Below are 10,071 nucleotides of genomic sequence, written 5' to 3'. Positions count from 1 at the left end.
GTCTTTGGTGTTTAAACTTGAGTCATTTGACGTTTTGCACTCAAGATGAAACGATCCTATTCATTCGAGAAGAAAGAAGAAGAAGAAGAAAGTAAGAGGCAGAAACGTGATTTATCGCCTCGTACCAGGGCTGAAATCTTGGCACAAATTCATGCCAGTGATTTTGAAGAGGACATGAGTGAACCAGAATCCGAACCCTCTAAACCAAGTTCACCACCCTTAGTCAACCCTGAAAAGTACTATTCCATTCGAGAGACGGAAAAGCGCTCCTCTAGAAAATTTAGAACCACGGCTTACACCTACACGGTGAAGTTTAAAGATTTCAAGGCCGACGTACCCTTGGAGAAAGCAGAAGGGTTTATCACCGAGATGTGGGATTCTTTGCTCACCTCACTCAAACGACAATGTCAACCCAAAGAAGACGATCGCTTGACACTATCCATAGATCACGACGGTTTGAAATCCCCTGTTTGGATCGAGTTTAGCAGACCCGCAGAACTAACCCCTTCCAAAGTCATGGACAAGATTCAACACGTACAACAATCTAATGACCAGTTTGACATCACCGATGGTAAAGCCACACTGAAAATGGCTCACGTCTCTCTTCCTCAAGGGACAGGACGCAAAAAGATGTTATTGGTGGACGACCTTCGCAACACCAAAACAAGTCTCGTCCGAATTAACAACCCTCAAGACCAGATGTGCTTAGCCCGTGCCATCGTGGTGGGACGAACCTATGCCAACAAGAACGACACGGTAGAATGGAAAAGAACCTGGGAGAACATTCGAAAATCGAACCGAACCAAACAACGAAACGAAGCAGAACTCCTGTTGCAACAAGCTGGCCTGTCCAAAGACACAACCTGTGGCATTCCTGAGATGCAAAAATTGCAAGATGCCCTAGCTCCACGCTACACCTTGAAAGTGCACCCTCAAGAAATGCGCGGACCTCTGTTGTTTCGAGGCCAAGACTTTAAGGACGGAAAATACATTCATGTTTATCATCACGATGACCATTTCGATACCATTACCAGTATCACCGGATTCCTGGGATACAGATATTACTGTGAGAAATGTGACTATGGTTATAATAATCGAGAACAACACAAGCATTGTGGATGGAAATGCCCAGGATGTTTGGCCTCTCCACCCTGTCTGAGCGAAGGACCAGTGCCTTGTTCGACTTGTCTGCGCACGTTTGTCAGCCCTACCTGTTACCAACAACATTTGAAAACACAAGGTTCACAGAAGAAATGTGCTTGTCAACTCCTGAGATTGTGCCCTACGTGTAGACAAGGCATACGTACCAACAGTACCAAGGCACACGTATGTCGAGGAAAGAAAAAATGTCACATTTGTCACCACATCGTGGACTTGGAACACGAATGCTACGTGCAAAAATACCAACCCCCACCAGAGAAAGAGGACGGTCACAAGAAGAAAGGCAATTTCATCTTTTTCGATTTCGAATACATGCAAGAGACCGGCATTCACATTCCTAATTTCTGCGTGGCTCATCGAGCGTGCGAGAAGTGCACTCAAGAACCTATCTTCAGTCATTGCCCTCACTGCAGCAAGATTCCCGGAGGGCGTGAAAAATCTTTCGAGGACCGAACACGTTAGCCGATTTTGCCCAATGGGTCTTAGATCCCATCGACCAGACGTGGAGCCAAGAGGACATCGAACGTTACGGAGATTGTCATCGTCATGCCACAGTGATGGCTCACAATTTCTCCGGATACGATGGACAGTTTCTTCTCAGATACTATACGGAACAAGGCACCGAGCGTCCTAAAGTGACTTTGAACGGAGCCAAAATCATTTTCATGCAAGTGGGACAAGTGCAGTTTAAAGATTCGATGAGTTACTTGGCCATGCCTTTGAGTCGAATGCCTAAAACGTTTGGAATGACAGAAATGGCTAAAGGGTACTTTCCTCACTTTTTCAATACGGAAGCCAATCAACATGCCGTTCTACCCCATTTACCTGAGGCTCACTATTACGACCCCGACAACATGCGTACCGAACAACGAGAAGCTTTGTACGCTTGGTACCAAGCTCACGCCTCGGACCCTTTCGACTTTCAGGAAGAAATGCTAAAGTATTGTCGTTCCGACGTGGACATTTTAAGGCGTTGCTGTGGAAAATTTCGAGAACTGTTCATGGAACACGGAGGGGTCGATCCTTTGAACGAAGCTTGCACCATTGCCAAAGCGTGTTCCTTAGTGTATCGACAACGATTCATGCCTGAAAACACCGTAGCTGTCATCAGTCCTCAAACGACCCACTTTGTCAAACGTCAATACTCGGTCAAAGCCCTACGTTGGTTACATTACTTGTGCGACAAGGAAGACAAGTGGATTCAGCATGCCCGCAACGGAGGGGGTTAAAAGACCATCGGAACGTATTCGGTCGATGGCTGGGACTTAGAAAACCCCAAGATCGTGTACGAGTTTAACGGCTGCTTATTTCACGGATGTCCCGTCTGTTACCCTGACCGTAGCACTAAAAATCAGTTTTTACAACGAACCATGGAAGACTTGTACCAGGACACTTGTCAGCGGCGCCTAAAGTTAGAACAGCAAGGATACCAAGTGGTGGAAATGTGGGAACACGAGTACGATCACCGTATGAAAACCGATCCCGAGTTTAAACGCCTCGTGGAAAGTTACCAGTTCATGGACCCGTTGAACCCGAGGGATAGTTTGTACGGAGGAAGGACCAATGACACCTGTTTGCTGTACCAAGCCGACGAAGAGAAAGGAGAAGAAATCAAATACTTTGATGTGTGTTCGCTGTATCCCTACGTGTGCAAATATTGTCGCTTTCCTGTAGGGCACCTGCGATTGCTGACGGAACACATCGACCTGAAAAACATTCGACAATACGAAGGCTTGATCAAGTGTAAAGTTTTGCCTCCCACGAAACTATACCATCCCGTCTTACCTCACCATTGTCAAGGCAACCTGATGTTTCCCTTGTGCCGTACTTGTGCCGAAACGTGCAACCAGGACCAACCTTGCCATCACAGCCAGGAAGAACGTGCCTTGACGGGAACCTGGGTCAGCGTGGAATTGTTCAAAGCTCTGGACATGGGATACCAACTGTTAGAAGTGTACGAAATTTGCCACTTTCCCAAGACACAACAGTATCACAAGGGTGACCCTACTCAGAAAGGCATTTTCGCCGACTGCGTGGATGCCTTTTTGAAACTGAAACAAGAAGCCAGCGGCTATCCTTCCTGGTGTCACACTCCCGAAGACCAAATACAATTCAAAGAGAAATACTACGAACAAGAAGGCATCTCTTTAGACCACATCGAAAAAAACGAAGGCAGGCGATCGTTTGCCAAAGTGATGTTAAATTGCTTGTGGGGTAAAATGGCACAACGACCGTGTTTACCCAAAACGGAATATTTGACAGAACCTTCCCGCTACTTCCAGATGATTCACGACAAAACCAAATACATGAAACACGTGGACGTCGTTCGAGAGGATTTGATCTTGGTCAATTACGAAGAAGATCTGGACTTTGTACAAGACGACCCTTTTGGAAATGTCATCATTGCGGCTTACGTGACAGCTCATGCTCGCTTAAAATTGTACGAAGCTTTAGAACTGTTAGAGGAACGCGTCCTGTACTTTGACACGGACAGTTGCATTTACATCCATCACCCGAGTCAACAGCACCCTGACATCGAAGGAGACCGTTTAGGAGCCTGGACAGACGAGCATCCCGACGACAAGATTCTAAGTTTCGTCAGTGGCGGCCCCAAAAATTACGGCTACGAATACCGGGACAAACAAGGAGAAGCGCACACGACGTGCAAAGTGAAAGGACTGACTCTGAATCATCGTACCAGTCGAGTGGTCAACTTTGGGGTATTGAAAGAAGCCTTGCAATCGGGAGAGGATGGAAACTTTAAAGTGACCACCTATCAACCGAACAAGATTGTACGTTTACCCACTCACCACATCGTCAGTCGACCCTTGGAAAAAGTCTATCAAATTGTATACCAGAAGCGAGTGCGACTTCCCAATCACTTTACGTTGCCGTACGGTCACGTCGGTATTGGTCTGTATATAAAAAGGAACCCTAGGCAAGATCGACAGTTCATTGTTCATTGAAGTAACTTACCATGTCGTTGACGAAGAAGAAACCAGATTGGTTAGGAGTCAAATGTTGGACATCACCGAGACCAGGGTTTTGAGGCTTGGACACAAGAGGTGGCCCAGTATGCACGAGAGTTGTTCAAGGAAAAAAGTTATTTTTCAACCCGTGTTAGTGACGGTGCCAGAAGAACCCGTCACCCAGGACAGGACTGTCGTGGACAGGCCTGAAAGACCCTTTCTGGAGGACACTTGTGTGACCTTACCCCCTACTATAGAACTGATTACAACTTTACCCAAAACATGTGGTTGTTGTACAGACACTTGTTTTTATTCCACGTTCATGGTTATCATGTGCCTTTTATTCTTGTACTTAAGCCTTTGGCTTTTATGTATTTTTGTCTTTCGTATTCATGTTTGAAAAAAACATTCAATAAACGTGTTCTGAAAAAGTATATAAACTCTTGTCTTGTTTGTTTTTCGTGTCACAAGTGACATTTCTCACATCATGGCTACCTCTGCTGTCTCTGCTCCCTCTTCCTCCACTGTCAAAGTCATCGACGAACACTTAGATCGTGCCAGTTGGGAGGCTTTGTATCTTCGCCATCCCTTTAACATGCTCATTGCTGTACCTAGCGGTTCAGGCAAAACCGAATTCGGCAAACGTTTGATCGAACATAAACATCATTTGATCGATCGGCCACCTGAACGGATCGTGTGGTGTTACAAAGAGTGGCAATCGGCGTACAGCCTCTTGCGAGAAAGTCAAGGCGATTCCATCGTGTTTGTGGAAGGCATTCCTAAAGAAGACGATGGCATCGTCTCCGACTCCCGTCAAACCCATTTGGTCATTTTCGACGAGATGTTAGGAGAAAACGAAGAAGAAATTAAACTGGTTTACGCGCAAGGGGCATCACCGTAATGCCAGTGTCGTTTACATCACTCAAAAATTTGTTTCAACAAAGTAAAGCCCATCGCACCATCAGTCTCAATGCGCATTATGTGGACTTGTTTAAAAGCCCTCGAGATAAATCGCAAGTGCAAGTCTTAGCCAAACAGTTAGGAACGCCTTGGCTGACTCAGGCGTACGACGATGCCACTCAAACTCCACACGCCTATTTACTCGTCGATTTGAAACCTACGACTCCCGAGGATTTGCGATTTCGTACCCACTTGTTTCACCACTGGTGCCAAGACGGAGGGCCTGTCCTGTACACGTCTCCGTCCTCGACTTCATTTCACTCCCCATAAAAAAATCTATAAAAAACCTCAGACCCTTTTCGTCTGTCTCACACAGTGTGAACACAGTGTGAACATGACGTCCCTTCAGTCGCATCTTCCCGTCAAATTGATTCGTGCCTTGTATGGCATCAGTCGAGAAAAAGATCGACAAACACGAGCTCGTGTCTTAGAAGCTAGTCTCAAAGAAGTCTTACGATGGTTCACGGTGACGGCACGTCAATTACTCCAAGGAATCATTCAGATTCCTCATCAAACCAAACGCTTTTTTGATCGAAACAAAGTCGCTTTGGTCCAACTGGCCGATCCCCGCATCGACACTCAAACCAAAAAACAAATCATTTTGAAACCTGGAGGGAGCGGTACTCTAGGAGGGGTCATCATTCGCTCACTCTTAAGATGGGATCCTAATGCCCCCAAAGTTATACCCAAGACAAAAGTCCAACGAAGCCCCAAGAAGAAAAAGACCAGGTCCCCAAGGAGAACTTCTCCAGTGGCAGGACCCTCCTCTGACCAGACACCACCACCCCGGAAAAAGAAAAGAAGCCCCCAGAAAAAGAAACAGAGAAAAAGTCCCCAGAGAAAGAAAAGTCCACAGAAGAAAACTAGTCGCAAGAGAGGCACTTCGGCCAGGACGCAACCTTACACTCGCAAACCACGATCTGCCACGGCAGTGACTGCGTCTCCGGCATCCTCACGTTTATCCACTTCTCCGTTGATGACACCAGGAACTGAAGAGTACTTGGAGACGTTGATCACACCAAGAACTTCTCCGTTAATGACCCCCAAAAGAACTTCCCCAGTGGCAGGACCTTCCAATGTAGTGGCAGTGGCTGCTGCTCACAAAGTACCTTCTCCCAAAATCAAAGTTCAAGAAAGATCGGGCATGTTACAAGGTTTACTGGATTTGTCCAAGCAAGTACTGGCTCGATTTAGTCCGTTGCGTACCCCTCCACGACGTGTCATGCCTGTCCTCAAACTAATACGACGTCAAGACAATCAGTGGCGACGCGTTCCAGTATAAAAAAGGCCTGTGACCAAGTCAGTGTTTTTTGGTGCTCCTGAAGACTCAAAGATGTCACCCTCCAGAAAACCCCAAGGAAAGAAAAGGAAAGGACTGCCACCACGTTTAGCCAAACATAGGGACATGTTATCTGTCCTGTCCAAAGCTTCTCCACCCCTACGAAAAAAACTCATTCAAACGGCCTCCAAAGAGGTCATCGATACCGTGTGCGAATGTTGTTTGAACGTTTTGAAAGGCACGATCCCTTTGTCCAAACACCAGAAACAATGCTTAGGCAAACATCGTCACGTTCTTCGCCAAATGGTTCAAAAGAAAATTCCCATTCGTCAAAAAAAGAAGATGTTAGTGCAACGTGGAGGTATTTTACCTCTCTTGTTAGGCCCCATACTGAAAGGAGTCTTGGGAACCATGTTGGGAGGACTGGTGGGAGCAAGATAAAAAGGCCTCGGAAGGTCCAAGATTTCAGAATCGACCCCTGACAACCCCATGGAAGGACGAAAACTAGCTTTAGTGCCTTACAAACGATGGATAGAATACCATCGGTGGCAAGAACAACACACCCCGCATTTACCTCCCAATCCCCATTTGAGCGAGATGACACGAATTGCAGTCCTTGATAGATCGCCAAGATTTGTCCGAAACAGAAAAATCGCAAAAGTACGGTCAACTCTTGCAACGACTGCAACTCTTTCACCAGAAAGCTTTAGACGAAACAGCTCTACCCACTCTGAAAGATTTTAAGACCTTGATGAAAAGTCCAGCACCATCACCAGTACCGGTACCAGTACCACCACTACCAGTGACCAAGACAGAAAAAGGAAAAGAAGAAGAAGGGTTTCAAACTCCACCAGAAAAAGTACGCAAGTTAACAACACCACCTACCTCCAGAATTGGATGGATTAAAAAGATGATGGCCACCCCTTCTTCATCACAAGAGAAAAAGAAAGTGAAGACAGAAGTGAAGACAGAAGTGAAACAAGAACCGATATCCCCCGCTCAGACATCCTCCTCCTCTTCAACACCTATTGCCGGTCGCACACGCAAAGCATTGCAATCCAAGAAAATACCCCAAGAGAAAAAGAGTAGCATCTTCCAAGAGTGGGTGCCTTATTAACACACAAACACAAAATGGAAAAAGTCTTAGCCAACATTTACTACGATCCCTCCCATCCTGCAGGTTACGCAGGAGTTCAAAAATTGTATCGTGCTGCCAAAACGCAACTGAAAAGTCTCCGTTTACCTCAAGTGCAACGATGGTTACAAGAACAAGCTACCTACACTTTACACAAACCCATTCGACGCAAGTTTGCCAGAAGTCGCACCCGAGTGGAAGGCATCGATCATCAATGGCAAGCCGATTTAGCCGATGTCTCTCATTTGGCCAGCTACAATCGTGGCTACAAATATTTGTTTTGTGTCATCGACGTCTTTTCCAAATTTGCTTGGGTCGTACCCTTGACTTCCAAATCGAGCAGCAAGTTAGTGCGAGCCCTGCAACGGGTGTTGAAACAAAGCGGTCGTCACCCTCTTCGATGGCAAACGGACAAAGGTACCGAATTTCTGAACCAAGCTTTCCAAAAAGAATTAAAGAAACGTGACATTCATTTTTTCCCCACCGAGAATCCCGAAACCAAAGCCAGCATCGTGGAACGTTTTCAACGCACTTTGAAAGAACGCATGTGGAAATATTTTACGCATCACCACACTCTGAAGTACATCGACATCTTACCGCACCTGGTGCAAGCGTACAACCAATCTTACCATCGAAGCATCGGACGTGCCCCGCAAGACGTGACTCCCGACAACGAAGTGCTGGTGTTTGAGCGTCTGTTTGGTACGTCCCCGACGAGGGCTGTCCCCAGGAAAAGTGGAGAGTTGGCCGTAGGAGATTGGGTGCGCATTGGCAAAACCAAACGCACTTTTGACAAAGGTTACTTACCTAACTGGACGACCGAACTGTTTCGCGTCACTGGACGTGTGCATGGCCGTCATTCTGCCGTCTATAAATTGGAAGACATGAACGGAGAAGTGCTCAAAGGAACGTTTTATTTGCCCGAGTTACAACGTGTGACCAAAAAAGAAGACGACGTGTACGACATCGAAAGCATTCTCGAACGCAGAACCCGTAAAGTGGGCAAACGACGTGTCAAAGAAGTCAAAGTACGTTGGAAAGGATATCCGCCCAGTTTTGATTCTTGGATCGACGCTTCGCAAGTCATCGACTATAAAAAGAAGTGACCATCATGCCTTTTCACACAGACGCATCTACGTCGACCACTCCTCCTTCACCCAGTTCTTCTGTGCAAGATTTACAAAAACAACCCTTGTGGGTGTGGTATGGAGAACGTGTGCCTAAAACGCAAATCGTCTTTTTCTGCCAAATCTTCGTGGTGTATTGTGTCATTGGGGCAGCCATTGCCAATCTGAGTTTGCAACAAGGAGACAAACAATTGTGGACCATTTTATTGAGCAGTTGCATCGGTTACCTGCTTCCCAATCCCTCCCTGAAATTCTCCTCGAACGGAAACCACGGGAACCTTGTGTCCAGTGCCAGTGCCAGTCACCACTCCAACAACAACCACAACCAGAACCCCATTTTGGGCGGAGACACGCCTCTGACATCCACTAACCCCTCGGACAGCCACAGAACTCTGGAATTATGAGTCACGAAAACCAATTTTACTTAACCTTACCCAGTGACAGTTCCATGGAGGTATTTCCCCACAACACGTTGTGCTGTTACACGGCTAAATTACCTCAAGCCATCCAGTTAGATCACGAAGCCCATTGGGAAGTGGCTTTAGTAGAAATCATTCACCCTACACAAATCCAAGACATCACGTCGACCACTCCTCCTTCACCCAGTTCTTCTGTGCAAGATTTACAAAAACAACCCTTGTGGGTGTGGTGTGGAGAACGTGTGCCTAAAACGCAAATCGTCTTTTTCTGCCAAATCTTCGTGGTGTATTGTGTCATTGGGGCAGCCATTGCCAATCTGAGTTTGCAACTAGGAGACAAACAATTGTGGACCATTTTATTGAGCAGTTGCATCGGTTACCTGCTTCCTAATCCCTCCCTGAAATTCACCTCGAACGGGAACCACGGGAACCTTGTGTCCAGTCCAAGTGCCAGTCACCACTCCAACCACAACCAGAACCCCATTTTGGGCGGAGACACGCCTCTGACGTCCACAAACCCCTCGGACAGCCACAGAACTCTGGAATTATGAGTCACCAAAACCAATTTTACTTAACCTTACCCAGTGACAGTTCCATGGAGGTGTTTCCCAAGAACACGTTGTGCTGTTACACGGCCAAATTACCTCAAGCCATCCCCTTAGATCACGAAGCCCATTGGGAAGTGGCTTTAGTAGAAATGATTCACCCGACCCAAGTCCTCAATGTCCTTCCCAATCAAAATTTTTTTGATGTGGAAGTTCATGACGAACAATTGCAACAGTGGATGGATGGCAATGTCAAATATGACAAGAAAACCCGTACACAAAAGTACACCACCTATCACTTGTTCATTTCCCCAGGCTATTATTTTAGTGGTCAACATTTGGTCAGCACCATAGCCTCCAGGTTTAATGCCGTGTTTCTGAAAGCTTTGGAGCATGTTAACAAAAGTGTCACCATGGAGTACCACAAAACAGCTCGTCGCTTCTTGATGAAATTTGAACGGAGTAAAATCCTGTCC

This window comes from Sinohyriopsis cumingii, chromosome 14 (genome assembly GCF_028554795.1).
Source record: "Sinohyriopsis cumingii isolate HCF-2022 chromosome 14, ASM2855479v2, whole genome shotgun sequence".
Classification (NCBI taxonomy): domain Eukaryota; kingdom Metazoa; phylum Mollusca; class Bivalvia; order Unionida; family Unionidae; genus Sinohyriopsis; species Sinohyriopsis cumingii.
The sequence above is the reverse complement of the archived record's forward strand: the minus strand, read 5'-3'. Positions refer to the sequence as shown.